The sequence below is a fragment of the Emys orbicularis genome, chromosome 4 (assembly GCF_028017835.1).
Source record: "Emys orbicularis isolate rEmyOrb1 chromosome 4, rEmyOrb1.hap1, whole genome shotgun sequence".
In the NCBI taxonomy this organism is placed as follows: Eukaryota; Metazoa; Chordata; order Testudines; family Emydidae; genus Emys; species Emys orbicularis.
In genome coordinates, this window is record NC_088686.1 from 106,016,324 (window position 1) to 106,043,888 (window position 27,565).

Here is a 27,565-nt window from a genome sequence, read left to right on the forward strand (position 1 = left end):
ACTTCATGATGCTATATTGGCTAATGAAAGAATTTTCACAGCCTTCAAGGGGCAATACTTTAAAAAAAAAAAAAAAAAAAGACACCATTTATTGCCCCACAGTATTTGTTTTACCATAGTATATATTGCACTTCATATACTTAGATTGAGAAATACCAGGGATACGATGATACATTTAGCTACTATTTGCATTTTACAGATGAGGAAACTGAGGCACAGAAAGACTAAGTGATTTTTTTTTAACCAAAACTATGCAGTGAGTCCTAGGTAAATTCAGGATTAAAAATAATGAGTTCCTAAATCTCAGTCCTATGTTCAGTCCATGACTCTACAGTGCCTCGATCAGACATCAGAAATCTATTTTTCTAAGATTTTAGTAATTTTGTTTAAATGAATTATTTTATTTCTTAACTATTATATATTTTCTCCAAATTTGATTAACAATTTTCACTAAAAAGAAATATAGGTCAATAGATTAGTAAGTGAAAGGAATTTAAAAGACAAGTGTTTGCCAAGGGATGAGTGGTAAGGCACTCTTTTGTAAGAAGAAAGTGATAGTAACTTAAATGTTATCCATCACAAATTGTGTGTTTTGATCATGTTTCTTTCTTTGGGGGGAAAACAGCTGTTCTCCCATTTCATCATAATTTTGTGAACAACTTTAGCTGAAGCTCCATAAACAATATTTTGTGCTTTAAAGTCGTGTTGTGTTGATTTACTCCATTTATGCAGCATCACCTTATAGTAAGACACAGAGTTTGTTAGTTATTATTTTTGCCCCCGTCCCATGGGTTCCCTCTTATAACACCTGGCCACATCCAAACACTAAGTAAGTTATGGTACTGAAAATTTTCTGTGCCTTTATTCTGTAGATGCCTTTTCTTCCCTACCGAGCTTCTTGTCTCTAAGGCCCCCAATTCAGAAAAGCACTTAAGCGTGTGCTTAAATCCCACTGACTTCACTGAAACTTAAACACATACTGAAGTGCCTTCCTGTGTCAAGGCCTAAATAACTACAGTCTCAGGCCTTTTTCTGCAATTGTAAATGTCAGCCTCCTCCAAGTTAAACATGAATACAACTCTGGTTCAGCAGTCAGAGGTTGCCCTGGCATTTTCCCAATAACCTATGTGCATTACCTCCAAGAACTCCACCTTCCTGGCATTGGTTGCCCCAATTTGCTTCCAGGCACATATCTCCATCACTGCAGCAAGAAACACTGCTGACGTAAGCCACAGGGTCAGCACAGATTCACAGATGTTATAAAATGACAAGCATTATATAGTTACATCTCAATTACTATTGGGAAATTCAACAGACATTCCGAGATGAGGGCAGTGGTGCTCACTCCTTAATTCAGGTATTTATATCCACCCTGAGAGACTGAAATGTAGGATTGCACAAGAACTCCAGAGGGACATTGACTCCTCCCTCCCCTCCCCTCAAAAAAATAAAATGTTTCTAAGTAGTTCGATAAATCTCTTAACAACACATTCTGACTAGTGAGGTCCTAGGATGGTATTTTAATGTTGTGCCTACTTTCATGTTAAAACTGTTTCAGACATACATGCAAATAAGTAGTGTAATAAATCAATAAATACTTACAAACACACAAGAAAATCAGCCCCAGCACCCAGAAATCACTGGTAAGTTGCTTTTGAATTCATGAAACTGACCTGAAAATGTAGAAAGAAAAAAGTTAAAGCAAAGAAAAACTATAAAAACGGACACATTTAACTTCTTTTTTTATTGTAGGAGAGAGGCATTTTCTAACTATGAACTAAACAAAATTGCAACCAGCACTGTTGTCACCATTTCAACCGAATAATTTACACAGAATTTGTTTCCAGGAAGCCAATACCATGACAAACAATTATTTCATTGTTCTACATCTTACACCATAGCAACCCAGTCCATTATGGCTTGTAAGAGCTGTCAGAAATAACAGGCATGGTTATCTTTTTAATAGGGAAAACAACAAAGAGATTTTTTAAAGGGTTATGGGAACACACATTACTTTAGAAAAATCTGTTGGTAATAGTGTTTTGTAGCTTAACTGTTTTAATATAATATCTTTTTGGTATTCCAAATTGGAATACATTTAAGGTAACAGTCATACAACAAGAATGTTTTTGTTCTACCTAAGGTCTAGATCCCATTTAGAAGCTTAGCCTAGGTACAATGCATTCAGTATAAGGCATGATTCAATCCAACATTCTTTTTCCTCCATACCCCTCAGTTCTGGCTGGAAAGGTAACAGATGCAACTCAAACCCACAGAGCTTGCCTTATAAAATTCTTTAACTAGCACAATGACTCACTTTATGCCTCTAAATATCCATGGTTTCCTCTCTCCAGAACCCCCATGCATTAGAAGGTAGTTCGGCAGTTTATTTTTATTGTTTGGTCTACATACAGCACATTTTTAGTTCTTGTGAAAACAAAGAAACTTTGTTTCAAAGCCCTTGTTTTCTTTCCAAAAATGCGGGAGATGGATATGGGTAACATTAAACTGAAAATAATAATGGGCCTGGGCTACTAGTTTAGGTCAAAATCTTTTTTTGTTCCTTGGGAACTATCTGATTAATTTGCAGTTCATAAAATAGCGGGTGTAAGTTTAGTGTAAAAAACATGTAACTATATTGAAGATGAAATCATCCGTTTTGTTACCCTCCAGTAATGTGTAAGAAACACCTTCCCACCACATTTCTGTACCCTCAAGTGCACATTGCACAATATTGCACACTGCCTACAGATACGAAGAGAATACCAAACTTATCTTGATGTAGAATATCCTCCTTATCCCAGCCACCCACCCTGAACTGCATGTTATTCATTCCAGTGAAGCCCTCCCCCCACCCCAAAAGTACACATCTAATTGTGTCTTCTCTCCTGTAATGCCAATACAGAGTCAACAAATCTCATTTGCCATATCATTGCAGTGTTATTATATATGTTAAAAGCAAGTCTGAATCTCATTATCAGTTGATTTATGCCATTAGTGTGCTTTGGAGCCACCAATTAAACAAGGACAGTGGTTCGTAAGGTCACAGTTAATTAATCTGAAAGAGTATAAATAAACTTTAATGCGCACCACCTCATAGAGAGAATTTAGGAACAAAGCACCACCACTTTATGGTGGACAAGCAATTAGGATGAAGGTTAAACACATGAAACTTAAAATTTAGCCTCAAAGTTCAGCTAAAATTAAAAGTATAGAAAAAAATGTAGCTTGGAAATATGCATGTAAAAACATTAATGTTCATAACAATGCAAGTAAGTGAGAGACAGTGGCTAACTGTGCCCAGTGATCCTGAGCAAATTAAAGCCTGTTGTTGTTCAGATAACACCTCAAAACTGGCAATCGGCTGCAGGCTGCACCATTATGCAGCTAGTCAGGCTGAAAAGAAAATAAAATAAACAGCCCAATCTATTCAAAATGGTTTCATCTTAGCTAGGTGGTTATATTTAGTATACATCATACAAAATAATAAAAAAATGATTTTTCCCTTACTAAATTAACCAAGGAAATGTGAGGGTAAAATAGTGCATCCCATATAATACATTCAAAGTAAATCAACTAAATGTGCAGTAATGTAGCAGCAGTCTACCGGTACAACCAGACTATAAGTAACAATAGTGAAAACACTCCAGACTACCTGAAACACTTATTTACAGTGCAAATTCAAAATATAAAGTACCTTGACTTTAAATGAAGGAAAATTAGAGACAGTTACTAAAATCATGACTCATTTTACCATGCATAGTTATTGGATCAAAAGAAAAACAATATTGCAAGTACAAAACAACACCTCATGACTTAATTAACTCAAGTGGTTTCAAGACTTTTTCTTTTTGTATTTGTAGTGAAATGCTCTACCAGTAAGCATTGCCCCTTATTCTTTTCCTACTTGGTTTAATAGATGATAATTTTTCCAATCAAAAGACTAAAGATGCAGCTGTGAAAGGGAAACAATCTTTCCCCATCATCAGAAAGTTAACATCACAAATATTAAACCCATATTGAATATATATTTTTAGAACACGCATTTATTTTTATTGATTAGATAAAGTAGTATAGACTTGTCAAGGTAACCCACTGTTCCATGTGTAATATGCACCCCCCTTTGTAGCTGATTCATAGAGGACATAAGTCTGCACTGCTGCCTCACACCAGACAAGATATTTGTGTTTCAGCTCTAGAGGTCTCTGGTTCAATCCCAGGTGATGACTGAGATGAATAGTCATTGCATAAACACAAGAATAAAGTTCCTCTTCAGTGAAGTATTCCCATTGATTTCTGTGGTACTACTCCTATCAGTAACTTAATGGAAATGTGTGTTTGTAGTCAGAATGCTGTAGTGATGTCAGAGCTTATTCTTACACAGCTTTTTGGAAAGCTACTAGCATATTTACTGAAGATTGGCTTGCTCTTTTTTTTTCAAGGGACAGAAGTGAAGCTTTAAAAAAAAAAAAAACCATCCGGCACTCAGATTCAGGCATTTTTGCCAAAAGGTGCTCCATATTTAAAGCCCATTGCTCCCCAAACCAAATAAATTATAAGCTTTCTTCTGTTGACTCTTTTGTCCCACCACTTTATAATAAACACCACAGTGAAAGGACATTGCACGATACCAATCAGCTCCAGCATCATGGCATTGTAATGCCCCAACCAGCGGCAGCCACCATGCAACTGGGGCATGGCTAGCATGCAGGGAAAGGAGAAAGCAGAAGATGCAGTGCAGTAGATCTGTACAGCGCTTAGATCCACCTGCCACGACCACAGCACACTCGCTAGTACAAATACATTTTGAGAGCACCCTGTGAACTGCCAACGTATTGGGAGATGGAATAAAAACAGCTGAAACACACTACAGTTAAAACATCAGGAAACGTGAAGAACAAAAAATTAAAGCTGGGATTTTCAAAAGGGAGTTAAGGTGCCCAACTCTCATTGAAAGTCAATGGGAACTGGGTACATAACTCCTCTTAGCCCCCTTGGATAATCCCAGCCTAAGAAGCCAGACAAAGTGGCATCTTTTAAATATGAGGGATTACACAAGGGCAAATGGCAATCAGATAAAAGTTGCCCTTGAAAAGGATAAGGGTATGACTACACAGCCTATAGCAGTAAGCATCCCAGCGCGGGTCAATAAACTCAGGCTTCCAGGGCTTGCACCAGCACTCTAAAAACAGCTGTGCACAGGCATTCTGAAGTTGCAGCTGGGGCTGGGGCTTGAGCTCTGAAGCCTAGGGAGGCAGGTGGCCTTCAGAGCCTGAGCCACAACTTAAAAGCACTGTCTATACAGCTCTTTTTAGAGCACTAGCACAAGCCCCACAAACCCAAGTCTATCAGCCCAGGTTGGGAGGCTCAGTGCTGCAGGCTGTGTGGATATATCCTAAGGGGTCTAGGTGTCAGGAGGGATGTACAGAATTCCAGACTAACAAAAAGGAAAACACCAAAATTCAGTGGGCCTGGTTTGAAGGAAAGTTTATTATTTCTCCAGTAGATACATACATGTATATATTTATAGGGTGAAATCCTAGCACCATTCTTATCAATGAGAATTTTGCCATTGGCTTAAGTTGGGCAGGGATTGTATATACAGACTGTATATACAACGACTACTAGGACAAATTATACCCTCACAGGCATAAGCACATCTCCCATTGACTTCAATTAAATCCATGCACATACAACCAAGAATTTCCAGGAAACTTTCTGAGAAATTTGCTTTACAAAAGTCAAGCCTTATTTGCAAAACCATACTCCTGCAAATAAAACCATGGACATAAGAGAGACTACTTTCATGAGTAAAAGTTTGCAGGATCAAACCCACAATACTTAAAGTATCACTATAAATACCAGCTACCAAAGAAACTTCTAACAAAAACAGGATTTTTTTTTTTAGTTTATCAGTGAACCCTCTTCCTCTTCAATAGCTTTAGTAATCCCAAGTAGAAAATAGCTTGTATTAACATATGATTTCACCACATTTCTCTACAGAAAGCTGAGAGTGTATTCATTTAATAAAAGCTTTCAATGATAATAAAGGACCATAGTTATTCTAAGATAACCAGATTCTACAGGTAGTGTGGATTTTCTGCGGACAACCATCAGTGAGCACGAAAGAAGCCTGCATGTAAAAAATGGAAGCAGTTATTTAGAAGAAAGCATGGTATCATGTTATATCGTTTAAGAATGTGGCCTATCATTGTGGCTGCTGGGACCAAACTATGTACCATTCAACAACTGTTAAAAACCTATTTTAAGAATTACAGCATGATATGAGATGAGAAAAAGGTATAATACAGACAGTGAAGTTATACATTTAGGGCCTGATTCACATAGTAATTTCACACTTTGTACGTGCAAAATTGCACAATTAAAACAACAGTAATGACATATGCAAGGCCATAATCACGATAATAAAAATGAAGGGGGCACTAAGTTGATTGTGTTGAGCTCCTCTGAGTTGGAGTTCTGTTACATCTACCATGTCTCTTTGGATTTTTACTTATTTGAAGTAAAAGGCAGAGTTTCCACACGAGTCAGTGAAGGATGCTTTATTTACGCTTTGTTTACACTAGAGACCCTATAGCGACACAGCTGTACTGCTGCAGCTGCACCATTAAGGTCTCCCATGTAGCTGCTCTATGCCCACGAGAGAGCTCTCTCCCGTCGGCATAATTAAACTACTCTCAACAAGCAGTAGTAGCTATGTCAGCAGGAGAGCATCTCCCACCGACATAGTGCTGTCCACACCGGCGCTTCTGTCGGTGTAACTTATGCTGGTCAGGGGGCGGTTTTTACACACCCCTGAGCGACCTAAATTTTACCGACAAAAGTGCTAGTGTAGACATAGCCTAAGGTATTGGCAATGCTTCCCAGACTACTTTCCTGTCTGGAAGTGACATTAAACAGAGTAATTAACGTTGTTATTCATAGGACGCTCCGCTACAAATAACAAGAGGGAAATCCTGTTGCCTTCCCTCTTTGTAATCTTTTACCTGGCTTATATTCTGCTACCACCACAGGAAGAGTGGCTTAGTCTGAGGCCTGGTCTACACTAGGAATTTACATCACTATAGCTCTGTGTCTCGGGAGGCCGGGGGGGTGAAAAATCCATCTCCCTGAGAGAGATAGCCACAGTGACCTAACCCCTGGTGTAGGCAGCATTAAATCGATGGAAGACTTCTTCCATCAACCTAGCTGCTGCCTCTCAGGGAGATGGGTTACCTATGCCGATGGAAGAATTGCCCCCTCCCCATCAGTGTAGATAGCATCTAAACTGAAGCACTACAGCAGTGCAGCTGCAGCGTTTTAAGTGTAGAGAAGGCCTTAGCCTGCTTACATTTGGTAAACATAGCTGTGTGCACATTGCAGCACTGGCAGAGGCTCAGGCTATCCAGCCAAGCTCAGACTCATCCTACCCAGTGAATCCGAGCTCGGATGGCTCGCCTGAGCTCCAGGGGTGCCACAGTATCCAGCTATTTTTAGAGCACATGCATGAGTGTCTAGGCTCACTCCCAGCAGCGGTGTAGACATACCCTTAGGGTTTGTCTACACAGTGACATTCAGGAAAGTTAGGGCAAAATTAACTAAAGCTGTGAAGTTAGTGCACTGGACATTAGGAAAAAGTTCCTAACTGTCAGGGTGGTTAAACACTGGAATAAATTGCCTAGGGGGGTTGTGGAATCTCCATCTCTGGAGATATTTAAGAGTAGGTTAGATAAATGTCTATCAGGGATGGTCTAGACAGTATTTGGTCCTGCCATGCGGGCAGGGGACTGGACTCGATGACCTCTCGAGGTCCCTTCCAGTCCTAGAATCTATGAATCTATGAATCTATAAGTAAAAATGCATTAAAGAAGTAAAGTAGTCTTAGTTTGCTGTAGCTTAATCCAAGGTCCCACTTCAACCAATGGCAAAACTCCCAATAACATCAATGCAACCAGGATCTTACCCTATAAATATACACCTGCATCTACTGGAGAAATAATAACAATTTTGCCTTGAAATTCAAGGATCATAAAACAAACTAAGATCATTTTATTTCTGAACAAGACATCCACACTGGGGTTTAATGTGCTTTATCTTATGCACATTAACTTCACACTTTTAGCTAATTCATCTTCTCTTTCCTGAGGGTCCCCCCGTAGACAAGCCATCAAAGGTACAGTTCCATCCATTAAGGAAAAGTATTGTTTACTTCATGACTTTCCCTTTTGAAATCCTCCCACTTCTTTGCTGTCTAAATATCATCAGTTCCGCCTTCCAAAAGAATCCACAACTTGATTTTTCTGCCTGATAACTGAAACCATTGCAAAATGATCTATCATAAGAATAATCAGATCACACCACGTATTGTATCAAAGTATCACAACTCAGTACAAGGTGGAACAGATTACGCATAAGGAGTTACAGGACAGAGAATTAGGGCTTGTCTACACATGAAATACTACAGCAGTGCAACTGCACTAGTGTAGCAAATCATCGTAGATACTTCCTACAGCAACAGGAGGGGTTCTACCATTGGCATCATTAACCCACCTCCCCAAGAGGCTGTTGCTAAGTCGACAGAAGAATTAATCAATCTAATGTAGCCTACACGGGAAGTAGGTCAGTTTAACTATGTTCCTCAGCACCCCCAAGCGACATAGCTGGATCAACTTAACTTCTGAGCATACACCTGGCCTTAATGGGCTACAGACTGTTGTAATGAGACATAAAACCAGTGTGTCTACTGAGTCCACGATTTTTGTCAGATATGGAGTGATGCTTTTGTGAAAAAAGTGTTCGGGTGACAGAGTGTTTTTGTTTTTTATCATTTTCCTGCATGAATTCATTTAAGAGCATAGTGATTGTCTAGTTTGACCTACAAAATCATTGTTGGGGCATTTGATGCATAAGATGAGGTATACCACATGTTTTGACAGGCATGAGTAGGAAGCATGGATCTTGATTCATTGTGGGGGGATTCATCACTGTAGCAGTGGAGATAGGGCTACAGGTTTTGCATCTGTTGTTGTGGCAAAGTCTGGTGCTGCTTTGAGTTGGTGTGTCATGGTCTGTGGGAAGCTTGATTCTTATTATGAGCTTGGTGAGGTTGGGGGGTTATTTGAATGCTAGAAGAGGGGGTTCAGGAAAGATTTTTTCCAGGATGTGGTCCCCATCAAGTATGGGTTGTAACTGTTTGATGATACTCCATATGGGCTCCCATACCCGCTCTTCTGGCCTTCAAGTAACTCCCCAACTAGACAACCACCACGCCCTCAAATGAACTCACATAGTAAAAATAATAAAAGATAAAAACACCCTATCACCCATGGGCAAACACTTTTCAAAAAACAATCACTCCATATATAACCTCTCAGTCCTTGTCCTCAAAGGAAACCTGGCACACTACCTTCAGAAATGAGCCTGGGAACTTAAATTCAGAACTCTGCTAGATACCAAAAATCATTGACTCACTAGAGACACTGGTTTAATGTTTCATTACGACAATCTGTAACCCACTTAGGCCACGTCTACACTAGCGAGATTACAGCGGCACAGCTGTACCGATGCAGCTGCGCCGCTGTAAGAGCACTTGTGTAGCCACTCTATGCCAATGAGAAAGAGCTCTCCTGTTGACATAATAAAATCACCTCAATGAGCGGCAGTTGCTATGTTGGCCGGAGAACCTCTCCCACCGACAGCGCTGTGCACACTACCACTTATGCCAGTGACATTTATGACGCTCAGGGGGGTTGTTTATTCACACGCCTGAGCAACATAACTTATGAAAACATAGGCTGCAGTATAGACATAGTCTGATAGTGGAGTAGGATGGTCCAGTGATTAGGACCTTAGCCTGTAACTCTGGAGACCTGGGCTCAATTCCCAGTCTGCCACAGACCTCCTGCATGACCTTAGGCAATGTACTTAGTACCTCAGATCCTTAGTACCTCATCTGTAAATAGGGATAATAGCACTTCTCTCCCTCACAAGGGGTGTAGTGAGAATAAATACATTAAAGACTGTGAAGTGCTCAGATACTACAGTAATGGGGATCATACAGGAACCTTAGATAGACTGTGGTTCTCCAAAACTTTAATTTTGCAAACGTCTTCTTAGGAAAAGGATCCTCTGCCAGTCCCAGTGCACAGTTCTTAAAATATTTCATTCTACTGTCCAGGAAAGGCTGTATGGACCACTAGTAGATCACTGGCTTGTATTATATAATTGATATAGAGTATAATAGCTCCTTATGGTCTCTTATGTAAATGCATATGCAGTTTTGAAAGCATGTCTTATGTCCTCAATAGAAAACTCATTAAGGTTTCTCTGCTGTTTGCCTGCCTACCTATAAAGCATCCAATCAGTTTAGGATATAAGTGCTAGATACCAAATTAAGGATCGCTTACTATGCAATTTCATAACATATAGTCCTCAGAAGGATAATACAGGTACTAAAAGGAATTTTGATCAAAGGTTACTGTGCATTGCCCAATAACCAATTTTAAAATGTTAATATATCTGCCTTTTTAAAATAACTTTTAAAAACTCCAAAAGGTCTTCACCCACACTGTAAATTAGGGGCATATGAAATTTCACTTTAAAAAAGTAGATGCTTAAGCAAACAGAAAAAGCATCGAGAACTGGTAAATCTCTACAGTATTTCTTTGATTAACAATTCCACATCAACTTTTCTAGGTGGGGAAAGGGGGGGGGGAAACAGGAGGGAGAAAGTGTGTATGTATCCTCAGAGTTTGAAAACTGCGTAGCTCCATTGAAGTCAATGGAACTATGATAGTTTGCACAAGCTGCAGATTTGCATTCTGGGGTCTACTCCCAGCGCTGCCCCTTACATGCTGTGTGAACTTAGGCAAGTCACTTCACCTCTCTGTGCTTCTGTTTCCCTTCCCACACTTAGGTCGACAGCGCTACAGCACTCCATGACCGCCATAGCTGTGCCAAACAAACCTCCAGCAGACGCAGCTAGGTCAGCAGAAGAACACTTCCGTCAACCTAGCTAACATCGTTTGGGGAGATGGAGTTCCTACAATGACCCAAAAACCACTTCCTTTGCTGTAGGAAACCGCCATACCACAGTGGCCTACCTCCGCCACCACAGCTGTGCCACTGTAGTGCCCATAGTGTAGACATGGCCTTAAGCTGTTTTGTATATTTAGACTGTAAGCTCTTTGGGGCAGAAACTGACTCTTACTCTGAGTCACAATGAGGTCTTGAGGTCTCAGTTGGGGCCTTTGGGTGCTACTGGAATATAAAACAGCAACACATACACCAATTTTGTTAGTTTAATAGCCTAATATATTTTTCTTGATAAATGGTATTAAAACCAATATACTGTTAAAGACTGTTTGACTCTTTTTATTTTGTCAGTTTGTCAATTTGAACCATATGTCAGGTTTTCAGAGAAACAGGAACTGGGCTGTCATAGGGGTTTCTTTAACTCTCTACTCCTGGGTGGAATTTTTGTGTGTGTCTGTATTGTTACAGACATTGCTGACAGGTATTTTGAAATAAATTACCAAAATAATTGCAACTGGCGTGATTATGTAGTTTTATTTTGACAAATAAAATTTGCAGAATTTTAAAATATTGTCTGCAGAATTTTTAATTTTTTGGCACAGAATGCCCCCAGGAGTAAAACCAAAAATTAAAGATAGATGAAGCAGTTTGGATTTAAAAAAAATAAAAGACCTAAAGATTCACCCACACCTTGAGCCCAAATGAATCCAAGCATATTGCTAGCCATGTCTGTGTTGCATTCTATCTCCAAGTCCATGTTTTTCATTTTTTGAAAAATCTGTTTTGGAAAGAATGTTAAAAAAAAATGCCATTTACTTTCACCAATGCTGGATGTCATACCAGGAAATTGTGAAGGTCCTCTGGTGCACAATGCCCACAACTCACTGAAGCTGAAATTTTCAAGGCCATCATAGCAATTCAGTTATCATAAATTTTAATGAGAATCAGCATCCAAATCCTTTAGACAGCCTTTAAAAACTCAGCATGCATGGCTGCACCAGGGGTCTAACTTCAGAGAGTGCCTGAAGGACAAAATGCCTCTCCATGTCACCCCTTTACCTATGTTTTGCTATGAGACACACAAATACAACTGCAGTCTTCAGTCTTAAAAAAAAGGAAGAGACTACACATTCTAGCTATCCATCTCGACTCTTGTTTATGAAACAGATTTCTCCTGGCTGACAGTACAGACCTAGAAAAGACGGCCTGTTTGTCCCAATTTTAATCATTCTTCAAACGCGCATAAGCTTTCTCGTGATAATCAGCTAAATAAAAACCTTCCATTTCAACAGCTCATCCAGATGGAATCCAACCTACTACATATATCCTGAGTCAGAAAACACTGAAAACATGATATACACAGATATCAGCAAGGACACTGCTCTTCATTCTGCCCTGTGGACCATCGCTCTTGTGACCGTCACCAGGAAGTCAAACCTGAAAACAAACTATTAAGCCAAGTTTCTGATCTTATCCATCTGCTGAAGGAAAAAAATAATAATCTAGAGGAAAAACATGCAAATGAGTTTGCCAGACCCTCAAAAGTAGAAACTTCTCAGCCCCATCTCCTCCTCAGCTAATGGATAATTGTGGTTTATGGGTATAAAATATAGTTACTGGGGGAGAGGGTTGCACCTGAAAATGAAGAAAGACCCAAATGGTATCAGTCAGAGAGGGATCCAGACTTTGGGGACTTATCCAAACAGAACCCCTGTTTCTTTAGAATTTCACCTATGATATCCTATCAAAAGCATGTCTCTTCTTGTTGTTCATTAGCTAAGAATTCTGGTTTTCTAACTCTTCTCAGCCTTGGCCAGTGCAAGAAATTTTTGCAAACTGAGTTGATTCATGCTTGCCAGAGTTAGAATTCCTGGAAGACAATATTACCGTCAAATAAGCACAACAAGGGCCTTCTCCCTAGCCCCAAACTATCCAAACCCACCTATGGACACTCGCTGTTCAACAGGTTAAAACATTTAAATAGCTCATCATACCTGAAAAAGCAGGGTGCATAGGAAAATCAACAAGTGGCCATGAAGAAATGCTTTGAATCAGTCTGTGAAGACTGGCCACATATTCAAAGCGTGATTTTTGTAGTGTATTCTAAGAGCCCAATCCAGCAAAGTGTAGAATGTCTTCAACTCCCATTGACTTTACTGGGAATTGAAAGAACTCAGCACTTTACAGCACTAAGCCTAAACTACAAACATTTAAATTAGAGATTCTAGTTTTTAAATAAATGCTGAAAACAAATTGGGGATATTTCTTAGATTCTGTATGAGATCTTATAAAACTATCTTCCAGGCATTTGAAGGCACTTACTAGCACTGCTTGCAATCAGTGCGCCCCAGGCTACCAGCACCTGTCCCCAGTATGAAATTGGCAAGCAATGATGCAAAGCTGACAGCTAGAGAGGTGACTACTGGGAGTTTTAAGGATGATATTTTAAAAATGTAATCGTAACATAAATTTAAAACAACACAAAAACTTAGCATAAGTCTGTAGAGCAAACAAAAAAGTTTCAAAGTAACACATCAGCATGATATTTCTTATGATCAGATACTGTAAGTGCTTTAACTAAGACCAAAGAAAAACTGGGCGGGGGGGGAAGCAACATATATAGAAAACTTGTGTTTCTTTAAAAAGAAACTTCTTAAAGAAGAATCTCAAACATACTCCTTGGTTGTGCTAGATGAAGGAGCTATTGCTGTGGAATTTGAGGGTGTTTTACTTTAATGAATACCAGAGTAAACACTACAGCAACATCCCACATAAATGATTATAGTACAAGTTATAACTTCTCCCAGGCAGGTACAATGTATGTATCCCTCCTTTTCTGTAAATTTTTCTGACTTCTTTATTTTATTTTAACCAGGCATACTTTACTTCCTTGAGCAAGAAATATCTCTTTTTGCAGGTGACCCTGCCCTCTTTTTGGCACACACACATCCCTTGGGAATGCAGTGGATAGTTAACTATTTGTGTAGAAGGAAAAAAGTCTTTAGAGAATCAAAGGAAGAAAGCACTTTGAAGCCTTTTATCACCATCTTTCTTCAGTTGCACAATATACATTAATAGAATGCACTTTCCCTTTTGCCAGTGCTTATTTTTCTGTTGCCTGAATGCTGAACCTACAAAGTTCTGGTTACAGCTTTAATGGATGCTATTATAATTTCAGGTATTGCAGTGATAAACAATCGCTGCTTTCAAGTGACTTGAGTCCTTTGCTTTGTTTGGGCCTGACTGTCTTAAAATAGCACCTAAAGATGCCACCTATCATCAGGGCCCCATTGTGCTAGGCACTGTATGAACTCTGTATGAGAGACTGTCCCTGCCCCCAAACAACTTGCAGCCTAAATAAAGAGGTTTTGCACTTTACAAGTGTCATTAGACATCCTCTTCCATGTGACTAAATCTGGTCCCTCGAATTAACTCATCAGATGTCGGGGCTCTCATTCTCTCATAAGCAGTAAGACACTCTGTTTGGAACTTTGGGTAAAACCCTTACCCCACTTCAGTCAAGAGTAAAACTCCCATTGACCTAGATGGGGCTAGGATTTCACCCATTGTCCCCTAACTGTGATAAGAATCATAGAATATCAGGGTTGGAAGGGACCTCAGGAGGTCATCTAGTCCAACCCCCTGCTCAAAGCAGGGCCAATCCCCAGACAGATTTTTGCCCCAAATCCCTAAATGGCCCCCTCAAGGATTGAACTCACAACCCTGGGTTCAGCAGGCCAATGCTCAAACCACTGAGCTATCCCCCCATCATTGTGAACCATGGCTATTTTCAGAACTCTGCTTATGGAGCTTCTAAAAATCTGATAATTCATTGCATCACAATAACTAATAACAACACATTGCACATATATAGCACTTTTCAACTTAGAATCTCAAAGCACTTTACCAACAGTAACCAATTAAAGACCCATATTCACTTTGGATTAAATTCACACCAGTGCAGAGGACCAGCACAAAGCTTATGCACCACTTCAGCCATATTTTGAGGCCCTCAATGCGTGTTTAAGCAATGTTCAGTCCTTACATGGCCCTCTGCACAAGAGAAAATTTCACCAATTGAGCAGTACCCTAACACAAGTAATCTCTTCAAAATCAATAAGCCTACTCAACATGAGTAAGGTACTAATCACTGCGGGCAAGGAAGGCAGAGTCTGGATATAAGCCATACAAAATTTTGCCAAGTAGATAAGAATGCTAGAAAAAGGTATTAGGAATAAAAAAAATATGAAGCCATGTCACTCAGAGTGAGGTGAACAGTGTCTGTAACTATACTGACTTAGTGCAGGTACAAAATTTAAAATCATAATTAAACAAAAAAAAAGTACAAATTGGCTCAATGCCAACAAAAGAGTCTTCCATCCATCATGTCTGATACACTACTCAACACCCACTCCCATACCCGGAAAAAACAGCTACGCTTTGCAGCAAGCCTTTGCTATGGCAGACTAAATAATATGCTCTGAAGACATGACCCAAAAGTCTTTTTGGTTTTGTTCCTCACTGCGATGTGACAACATTAAAAGTAGGATCTTTGTTTTACAGAACATAATTTGCACATAGAAAGGGGCCCTAAGTGAAGAACAAGGGCTACTTCTCTGGAAAAGAAGGTGACAGAAGTCACAAAAGGCTCTATTACAAACTAATATATGATTGAGAGAGGCAAACATCTGATATTCAGCCTTTAGGCCTGTCTGGAATTTCTTAGAAACAATTTTAGCATTGCAGAAGCAAGTAGAATCAATCAACAATTTGTCTTTAATTACAGAGTTTTATTTCAATGAAGTAAATTACCCTTTAGCATTCAAACAAGTATGCTGTATGTTTCTATTACTGTACTTTCATTTTTCTGTTTGTTCTTGCTCACTTAATAGTTTGGTCAGTCTATCTCCCTGCAATTCTTCTGTGTGGGAAGATCACTCTTAACCAGGTCAGACCAGCTGTAGGAAACAATAAATACCTTGGTGATGTGCTTCTTTAATTAGACCAAAAAGTCTATGGAATATTGGTGCTGCAAGAGAGGGGATGCCAACAAAGTGGCATGCTAAAAACATCCTGTTAAGGTGAATAGAAATTTGACATGATGGAAACAAACAAACTGCTTAAACTAAACCAACACATACAGTGTTCATGATATAGAGTTCTCGTTTTGGGAGTGTAATCATTTTTGGACCCCCTGATATTGGCTACAGTGAGTCTCTTAATCTCTCAGGTCCATACTAAGAAGCTGGATAAATCTTTAAAAACAAACAATATTTAATATGTTAACGTTGTTGCTATGGTCCAGATTCTTCCCTCCCTTTCTCTGAATTTGCCTTTTCCACTGTGATAGAAAAACATGCAGCTATAGAATTTGATTATTAGAGATCTTTGGAGTTTACCTCTCCTAGACCCTTGATGTTCCCACCCAAAAGAGTTTCATCATCAGAACCATCTGGTGTTCTCTCTGCACAATTACCAAAATATGGAAAACATTTTGACTTGGCACTTGCATTTGGTAGACACGTGAGTCATTTTTTTTTTCAGTAAGAAAATTGCCAATGCAACTCCAAGAAGACATCATCTTGCCAAAGCCTCAAATGGAGCTTTCATCTCACCAGAATCCTGGTTGTACTGAGACAACTCCTAGTAAAACAGAAACCTACGCATAAATATTCTGGCAAATACAATGTTGACAAGTCAGCTGCTGTCTTCACGTCCGCACACAAAACTCCTGTTGCCAATTTGGTTATTCTTCTCCTCCTCTTTGAAATGATGATTCAAAGAATAGTGACTCAGTCAAAGCTGATGACAAGGACTGAAGTGAACTGCCTAAATTCAAAACTATGTTTGCTTCATGATGTCTGGCCCTGAAGTCAAGCTACTAACTCACCAGAAGTCAAAGTATTACAAGTGCAGAAGCCAAAAGTGTTGCAAAACAATATTCAGAATGAGACCATTGCATCATAATCTCCCACTCAATTTTACTTTGGCTCTTGATTATTATAAAGAACTAGAAAAGATGAAAAGACAATAAGAACACAGATTAGACCGCAAAAACACTATAAAATATCTTTCTTGAAGATCTCCTACCCTTCATTTATTTTATTAATTTCGCTCAGGAAAGTTTATGACTAAAAGTCAAAACCTTTAAGTGACGATGGCATTATCCCTATGAAGTGTGGATAAAAAGAAAAAAGAGAACTCAGCTGAATTTAATAAAAAGTAATAGTGATCAATAAAACAGAAGGAAAGTCTCAAATCTGGAAATTCAAATTGTTTTTGAGGACATTGAGAACAGATTTCCAATAAGTGCCCATTAATCTGCAAAAGGCTACAGCATCATAGGTCACCAGCTGATGCAAGTCTGCCTGGAGACACATTATTAGGAGTATCCTTAATATTGTACCACTGAAACAAGAACCCCCCAGTCTCAACAATTTCTGCTTACCAGATTTATAGATGATCACTTCGGCCAATACCAGGTTGGGCAGATTAGGTGATCTTGAGATTAAGGGTTTATCTACACTGTGCATTAGTCAGCATTAGAGGGATGTACATTCTAATGTGATCAGGGTATCACATACTAACTGGCCCATGCAGACTCTGCTGGCATGCACTAAAAGTTTCCTAGTGCACATTAATGTAGTGTACTTATTAGTGACAGACAAGACTATATCTGAGATAGTGGGAGAGATATTAAATCACTGTAGAAGATGCTGGAAAAAGAAAAGTAGACATAAAGGAATATGCTGAGCCCTAACCAAGGAGAACTTAAAAAACAAAAAAAGCATCAGCAGCCTCAGAGATCAAATAAATTCCAAAAAAGAAAAAAAAGACACAGAAACAAAACAAACTCTCTTATCTTAGATTAAAATTTGAACATTAACAGCGTGAATGAGAGAGAAGACAGGGTAGTGATGCTGTTGGTCCCCTGGAAAGAACCTTAGCACTTGATGGCAACAGCACAATGTGAACAATAACATCTGATGCATGGGATTTTTCCCACTTTGATTCAGAAGCCTAAGGTGTGGCCATTTTGCTTCACTGATCACTTTTGGTTGTACCATATTATGTACCAGTCTTGGAGTTAGAAACTTAAAATCAAGACTTTGCAAAAAGTAGTAATAGGGACAAAATGTCCAAAACAAAACATCATGTAATGAAATAATGGTTACGTGGTTCTGCTAGCAGATGAAGACTGCAGGCAAATGTCTTAATGTACCTAAGAATCCTTACTAGGATTATTTTATACTCAGCATCAAGAGAGTCCCTAATGTGGAAAGGCAAAATAGCTCCACAACTAAATAAAATCTAAGATTATCACTGCAATAGCTGAAACTACAGCCTATGGTTACCTGTCATACTCTCTAACACAGACTGGTGCTTAGACAATAATTGCCACTGTATTCAAATGGATTAATACACCATCTCAAATGTATATGGCAACCTGCAAAATTACATTACAAAATTAGAGTGTAACCATCCTAATAAAACAAGCTTTGAGACAGCCAGAATGTAATATATGAGCGAGTAAACAAATATTTGACTGCATGAGTGTCGCATCTCACTGGGTGTCATTCAAAAAAAAATCCATCTCAGCCATTGGCAGTTGCTTGCAAAAACAAGCTTCACTTTACATCCTTGCTTTTATAAAAATCTCCTAGCAGATTCCCTAATATCAAAATTTAAAGATCAAATAAGTACATGGCTTACTTTTTTTCTACGGTTTTTCAGTTTTATCATCATGGTTAAGAGAGCTTATAAGAAATGTGCAAAAGGGCAAATTCACATATAAGCCATATTCTGCTCACTGTCTAAACTTACACATGATTTTCTGAAGTCTATGGCATTTGCCAACATTTCATAAAATCTATACCTGTTTTAGAACCATTAACTTAAAAGGGGAAAGGCACTGGCAGGATACGCTGGGCCAAGGTCTCCCTGCATAAGCACTGCAACATTCCTGATCTTGTGTCTTCAGGATGCTATGCAACATCATGATGCAACAATGTTGCATCAGCCCATAGAGGAGTCAAAGAAAAAGAACCAAATGGCACAGGAATTAAAAGCGTCCGCCCAAATAGCCATAAAAACAGGCATTCAAACATCTCCTTATCACAGAGAATCTCAATGAAAATTTAACTATGTGATTTGTGATACTTCTATTGTAAACCTGGTGACTCTTTTCAACATATTTTTGAAACAAATCCCGTACAACCAGTTACTTAGTATAGTAGACCATTACATCAGGAACATTTTAAAAGTTAAATTCTTCCTGCCCACTAAGCATGAGTTGCCAGATTTGACAAAGGGAGGGATCTCACAGGGCATGAGGGTTTGGGTACGGAATTCTCTTTCTTGGTCATGACGCCATGGCATGGCTGCTTGTTCACCCCACTCTAATGAGAGCAAGGGAAGGCTAGTGTATGTGCATAGCAGCAGATACATTGGCCTGCTTCACTCTGACCCCCAAAGGAGGGCAGAACTCTGGCACAGGTTTCCCAAATCCTCCCCAACACAGCAGAAACACACCAGTTCAAGTGTCTCTAGGGCCTTTCAGAGCCATGGATTAGTCCATCAATACCTGTATGCAAAAAACAGATGGGGATAGGTTTGATCCTTAAGGCTGCTTTTCACTGAAACATTGTTTTCTTCCTTAGTTACATCCTGTATGTTCAGGTTCACTCAGGGCCGCCTGGGGGGGGGGGGGGAGGGCAAGTGGGGCAATTTGCCCCAGGCCCCCACGAGAATATAGTATTCTATAGTATTGCAACTTTTTTTATGGAAAGGGCCCCTGAAATTGCTTTGCCCTACGCCCCCTGAATCCTCTGGGTGGCCCTGGGTTCACTATTCACTTTGGGACAAATTCTTCCCTCAATAGAATGTGATACAATGCGAACATCTCCCACTGAAGCCAAAGGGGTTGCACACAGGTGAGCAGAATTTGCACTTATGCCTACCATCATCCATTCTAGTAGTTCGTGTTAATCATAGCTTGTGTATTAACGTGCTTTTGTAGTAATATAATTCATGCAGTTTGTATTGTTATTCAAGAATTAAAAGCTAATCATATGTAAAATTAGGCCATTTAAGAAATAACTGCCAAGTCAATTAGAATTAGAGCTGTATGTGAACCATAGGATGCTGGCACTAGCATCAGTGAATTAGAAAAGCTTTGCAAGCCTACAAGGCTTAGGTATGGAGGCTAACACTCCTAAACTGTCCAAAATCCTCTGTTTTTTAAATAATTGGGAAGTTTTTGCTATTTGGGGGGTAGAGAGGGAAGCTCCTGAGCGGCATAGCCCAGGTGGTTAAAATTTGCAGTTATCTTGTGATAAACTATTCCATACAGCTATATTCTGTATTTGAAGTCCCTTCTTGCCTAAGAGGTAATTATAATACAAAGTACAAGAAAGTACACAGTGCCTTTTCTAAGCTTCAAACACTGAAGTATGCCAATAGCAAAACACATTTAACCTGAAGAGGGATGCTTGTTCTCCACTCCCCTCATATTTATCAGGCTGTATCTACCTCATTCTCTGTCTGTACAACATCTATATTGAAGTGACAATGCTATTTTTAATAAGCTCAGTGTGGATATTTTCCTATAATTCAGAGCTTCAAGTCAATCATATGGTAAATTAAACTAGAATAGAATCAATTGATCCAGAAATGATCAGGTTACAGTGAGCCATATCAGTCTCACCAAATTATTGTGTTGTTCATGTTCAAGCATCAGTAGACTTTACTGTACGTTTCTAGTTATTTGACTGTTGGATCAGAACGGAAACTTCGTTGGCCCTTTTTATGGACAAACAGCATAAAACTGAGCCAGTTCATCCATATGACAGTGGATGATTTTTTGTAATTTTGTGGTTAACAACTCTCTACCCATAAATTATATAATGAGTTGCCAGAAACATCCACATCCTACATTCACAACTGACCAAATGCACAGGCAGTATTTCTGAATGAAAAGTTGCTCAACAAATGAAAAACACAAATATAAACATTTCCTAAGGTATGGAAAGCCTAAGGAAGTCTAGAAGCAAAGTCCCATATCCCATTCAAGCCAATGTAAATTTTGTTAGACCAAGGACTGCAGATTTGGCTTTGTTTTTTTGATCCTGTGTTTCATAAAAACTATCAGGAATACATGAGGAACGTTAAAGCCATCGAATCCCTTTGAAAGGAAAGAACACAACTTAGAGTAAGGGAGCGTGGGGAGGAGAGAGAGAATATTGAAAATGAAAGAGGAAGAGATACCCAAGTTATTCAAGAAAAAGAAAGGTGAAGTTAAGGAAGGCAAAGAAGGAGGAACAAATGCAAGAGAGATCTAGTAAGTTAGATTTAAAAAATAATATTAGACAGCTGAATCTCAAAATATTACAATAAAATTCTTGTAACATAGAGTATATGGTAGACAGAACTCCCTAAGCACACATGGTGCTGTAGAATAAGTACTATATGCTGTGTCAGAAAAATAAGTATGCCAGAAGATCTTAAGTAGTACAAGCAGGTTCTGAATGGAGGATGGGGAAGGAGAAATTTCCCTTCCACTGAAGGAGTTTATTTCCTTCCCTCCCCCTGCTTTCTGTTATTAAACCAACACTGACAGGCATGAGTTTTGTCACTGGTTCATAGATACATCTTATGAGCAATTTATTTTGCTGTTTGGAATATACCAGATTGCACCAAATGGCAGTAGGTGTTAAAAAAAATAATTCCCCCACAAATTAATGCAGCCAATTTTTCAGAAGTTTTCTTGGTGCTCAGCTTGAGATACCTCATGCCTGAAAAATCATGCCTAAAGTATTACAAATTGGGCACCAAAAATTAAGGCACACAAGATTAGCAATCCACTTAAAATTCTGGCCTTAATATTTTCTGAGGTGCTGAAAAATTTACTATCTAGGTTGCTTGAACTTGTCAGTCAAGCAATATGTATCCCAAGAAACATTCAGTAAATAGCAACTGAAACATACTCAAGTGGTCCATTGTATACACTACTCTAAAGGCAGCAAAAATAAATAAATAAATAAAACTGACATTAAGAAAATAGCTAAGTTTGTGTAAGAAATCTCAGAAATAACAATGGCAGCATATTGTTAAAGTACAGAACTATTTCAGGCCACAACAAAGGCTTTTCAGCATTTAGGAATCAATGGAAATTTGTGGTTTTAAACATATACATAAAGCATAAAACATATAGATAGGAGACTATATCTGAATACTTCATTTAATGAAATTATTAATAGATGAGGGTGTAGGCCTCTTCATAGCCTAGCTAATTCCTATTATCATTGAAGGACCCAATCCTGCAACCCTCACTCAGGATCAAATCCACTCAGGCAGTACCCAGCCTGAATAGCTGTCTATTCCTGAGACAACAGCTAATTCCTGAGAGGGCATGAAGGACTGAAGGCCACAATACCCACCATAGCCATTACACATGCTCTGTGAGGGTTGTGAGGAAGGTAAGAGTAGCTTGCACCAGTGAATCCTCCGGTTTTGCACTGAATTCCATGAGCTACACCGCATTCCTTTTGTACGACCCTTCTGCAATCATGCCCTCCCTTGTAAAGCTGATCTGCTTTGGTTTTGCTGCCAGGGAGACACTGGAGGCGCAGAGGAGCAGGGGGCAAGATTTGCTTCTCCATCTTTACTGGCATTCAATTAGACTTGTCTGAGTAAGACATTTATGTGAAATTCTCAGAAAGATCACACAGCTCAAACAGCCAGGCCACAGGCCAAGCCACATATGAGAGGGGATGGGGGAATACTCACAAAGATGTAATAGAATTTTAAGCTATCACCGTCCACTAAGGCTATGGCTACACTACCTCAGTGAGTTGACCTAAATTATGCAACTCCAGCTAATAATGTAGCTGAAGTCGATGTAGCTTAAGTTGACTTACTGCAGTGTCTACACTGCGCTAGGTCAACGGGAGACACTCTCCTGTCGACTTACCTTACTCCTCTTGTTCCAGGTGGAGTACCGGGGTCAACTAGAGAGCACTTTGCCGTTGATTTAGTGGGTCTTCACTATAGAACATACCACCAGTTTGGGGTTTATGCCCTGTTCCTTGACAATCTGCCCTGAAGTTGGCACTAATGCTCGTGAGCTACTCTAGACAGCTTGACAGTCTTCATTTGTGTTTTGCACAGCACCCAGCCCATCATCAGTGCTCAGCAAATAAAACAACAAAAAATAGCAACAGATGCCAAGATGAATGATCAAAATGAAACTTTAACAATTACCCTTCAGTCCCAATGATACAGGAAATGATATGGCAACACATGGCAGTGCTCAAATGTAGTAAGATTTTCTTTTCAGACCTGAAATAGGTCTGGTTTCTCCCTCATGAGAAACCCAAGTAGGAGACCTGTGAATTATGAAGGTCCTTCCTTTATAATACATTTTAAAAATGTAATCATCCTTCACAGGTGAGATATTCTGTTTATTCTATGGGGATCCATTTAAGTTTAAATTAAACTCTTCAAATGGTTTTGATAATTACTGCAATAAGGACACAACAGGGAAAAGAGCTGGAGAGAACATCCTCCTCTTAATACTTAATAATGTTAGATGAATGGCTGATAGAAATATTTCCAATAAATGAAAATCACTGAATTAAAATTTTCACCTAACATTGGTATATTTTTGTGTGGAAAGAAGTAGTGCTTATCTGCTTAAACTAATGCCAATCTGCAGTTTGCTTTTTTGATATCTTTATTATGACTGGATGCCAAAGGCAAATAAAAGACATAGGCCTAAATTTTCAAAAGTTAACAAGGATTTGGGGTGCCCATTTTGAGACACCTTATAGAGGTAGGACTCTCAGAAAGTGCAGAGTACCCCCATTTGAAAATCAGGCCCCTTAAAAGTGTCTCAAATATTGAGGCTCCCAAAATGATTAGTCATTAGAAAACTTAAGCCACAGGTTACACACAGAGTTACAATCTAAACAGAAATATGATATGACAAGTAAAGGCAAAAGCCAAGGAAGAGAGGTTAAAAGCACATGCAGATCTGGGCCCTTCTCTGGTTTTCTTGACCCCAACCTCAGGCCTCGTCCACAGACCAAAAGGGAAACCGTAGCCAAATAGCTGTCCATCAAAAACTTGTGAAAGGAAGGTTATTTAATTTGTTCTCCTATAGTCTGTCTATACTAGAAAATTTCATACTTGCTCAACAGCAGTGCACAGCAGCTCTGCAGTTACCTGTGGTGGAAAAATTGAGCCTAGACAACTGCAGCTACACCATTGCTGAAAAATAGGTCTGAAATTTCCTAGTGTCTTTGTGCTTGAGGACATAGGAGTGAAGCCAACGACATAATCTGTCACTATAGACAATCTCTTTAAGAGAAGTCCACAAGCGAAACAGGAGATGTGGCAGTCCAGGAAAAAGGAGAGCTAGCAGAGCCATGTGAGGAAGCTTACACATCACCTACTCACAGTATGGCTGGCTGCAGCCAGTGCTAATAGTACCTCACGTTCAAAGAAAATACCATGTCATCTCACTCATTGTCCAAGCTAAACCATGGTAAACTTTTAGTTGCTCTAAGTCCTATGTAAGGAATAGGATCATTCCCCCTCTGCCATCCTGCACAGAAAACAGTCCCCTTTCTGTGGCAGTGTCCCCCCAAAAGGCCTTCTCACACATCTGGGGATTCATGCAGCATGAGAGGGCAGGGACTGGGCAGGATGGGGAAGAGACAGCAGACCAAGAGGGACTCACCTCACCTCCCCCTTTAATGGCCCTGGGGAGATTACTAAGACAAGACAATACAGCTTCAGGCTTCCCTGCCTTTCCTGTAAAGCCTCCTCTGCAGTGAAGATCTCTCATTAAAGCCAAAGAGTTCCTGCTAGCACAACTCGAATGGCGTCACGCTGAAAAGGATCACATGCAGAGACACCGGCCTCTTTGTGGATGGGCCTGGCTTCCTGCTGGTCCTGGGGCATTTTCAGGGTTTATGAACAGGCTATGTGGCCTACTTTGCAGTCGGAGACCCTTCCTGCAAAATAAATATAACTAAATAAGTAAAATAATGGATCTCCCGCCCCCGCCCCCCCGAGTTCACTCCTGCAATAGCCTTTGCTCTGACATCTATTAGCAAAAGCTGTCAGAATACAAGCCAGCTCGCAGGAAGCTATGAAGAGGAGTTGAACTGAATCTTATCAAGTCAGAAGCCTAAGGCAAGAGATGATACAAAGGATGAAGAATCTGAGACACTGCTTTGCTAGAGGATCTGATTGTGGCATGGGGCTGCTGGAAATCGAGGGCCCTATGCAATCTGCATAGGGGTCATAGGCTTAAGGTCACCACTGTATGCAATTAAGCAATAAGACGCTTGTTATTTGGCTGGTTGAATACCTTGTAATTAAGGGCCGGTTCCAAAGCCCATTTAAGTCAATAGCCATCTTTCCACTGACTTCAAAGGGGCTTTTGATCAGGCCCTTGCTACTGAGTAGGCCACCACTCTCCCCGTGTTATAACTAAGTTAGCAGCTGCTATCAGGAGGCACTCAAGCTGACAGTCCCATGGTTTAACCATGATAGGGTTGGTGGCAGGACATTTTCATTTAAGCACACTCAACTCTTCTTGTAACAAAGCCAGAATCTGCTGATCTTCAGGGCATGCTGTACGGGCCATCTATTTACCTAGGTTTTTGGAAGGGGGAGGGCGAGGACAGTATACTTGGATTTCAGGGACGGGATACTACTGATATTCCTATTGGGTTAACTGGTTAAGGACTAGGTCTGAATTTTTATTGATTTATTTAGGGTAATATTAAATCTGTTTTTCTTCTGGGTGTGTACAATTTATATAGTGGCACATTTTAAAAATAAAACCATAGGCAGAAATTGCAAACTTTTTGTTACATGCATTATACATCATTTGGATACTGACTCTATTATTAGACACTATTCTCCAATAGAGCAGTTACACTGTACTTTGACAAGCATGTATTTTGGCACATGTTCATTTTGAAATTGCATATTGTTTGGCTGAACCGTAACTCCTCACTGAAAGACACTGTGGAAATCCCTCTTATTTCATGGATCATTGACCCAATGTGTAAATCCTTTTTAGCTTGCAGACCATTGACCAGATAAACCGTAAGGGCTCCAAAGGAAAAGAGCCTTTCTGGTCTGTTGATCAAATCCAGCAGCTGCGCATGAACTCCAAAAACACGTGCAAAAAATCCCTTTGAAATCAAGGCCCTGATCCTGCAAATACTTATGCACATAACTTTATGCACGTGAGTAGTCCCAGTGAGAGACAAAATACATATTTACCCAAGTACACCCTAGAACTACTCATTGGGACCACTCATGTGTAAAGTTACTGGCTTGCCTAAGTGTTTGGAGAATCAGGACATAAATATACATGTACAAATAATCTCATTTAGAACCATTCCGGCTTTTTCACATTTTCCCTCAAAAGAAATTAATATTACTGACTTTATACCCAGTATTTATTTTTTCCTATGTTACAAGTAAACAAGATGGCAAAACATGCATCTACACCTCCTAACTTTTTATTATTATTATTATTATTAAACTTTCCACACTCTGGGAACTTTAAAAATAGCCAGTTGGATTTCTCTGCTTCCGCCCCCACACACACAAAACACACGCACACACAAATGATACAATTAGCTAAAAAATTTCTGAAGATCTGTAGCCTTTTTGGCCAAATGTACAGCTAAGATGCAAGCCCCTGAAAACAGGCATTTGTCTAGAACATACTGTTCAATAATATTTTTTCCTTAACAAAATATTTTGTTAGATAACATTTTTTTCTTTAATTTCATGCCTGAACCGAATATATATACAAATTCAAACTACAGAAACACAAATGTTATCTTCTATGGTGGTGGCACACTGTTATTCTCCAGATCACCCTAACATGAGGTTACTATTATCAATTGTGAAAGCCCAACAGGTGGGTCACATGAAAGGTCACATTAATTTTGTTCACAGGGCCAGACACAAGGTTTTCATCATCCTTAATAAAAACAGAAGCAAGTAATAAAAATATATCATTGCAATAGCATATCTCTCCATTCATATGCAATAACCTCATACATTAGATCCTACCATTTCAAAATACTGCTTCTGGCTCCAGTAACATGATTATTTTTGTGGTTGCTTCTTATAAAAATAATATTATAAATCATGGCTTGACTTAAAAATTTCTACACTGTTCTTTTGAACTGTATTTTAAAATGTTGATCCAGACAAACCTCCTAAAAGCATGCATGCACTTAGACATCTTAAGTACTTTAAATGGTCAATAAGGTGGCAAAGATATTTAGTAATTCCTGTCATTAGTGTAATAGCAAATCATGATGGCCTAGAAGCAGTTAGGCACCCTGGTCAAATCCTGATGCTAAGCTAAAGTAGAGGCATAATTCAGCCATGGTGTCAAACAGTCAGAAAATATTAAATCCTGGCACAATAATCTGAAAGAGAAACCAGTTCAACCGCTCCCTGTTAAGTGTGAGCTATATACTGTGCCCTA

The 27,565-nt window shown here is 39.3% G+C and overlaps 1 protein-coding gene across 6 annotated transcripts in view; it reads right to left on the reverse strand.

Moving 5' to 3' along the window:
* Positions 1 to 27,565, reverse strand: part of SOX6 (SRY-box transcription factor 6) — a 459,030-nt gene that overhangs the window by 395,818 nt on the left and 35,647 nt on the right. For all 6 annotated transcript variants that reach the window (XM_065404484.1, XM_065404489.1, XM_065404492.1 and 3 more), the window contains exon 2: positions 1,603 to 1,673. The gene's annotated coding sequence lies outside the window, so the exon portion shown is untranslated. The remainder of the gene's footprint in view (positions 1 to 1,602; positions 1,674 to 27,565) is intronic.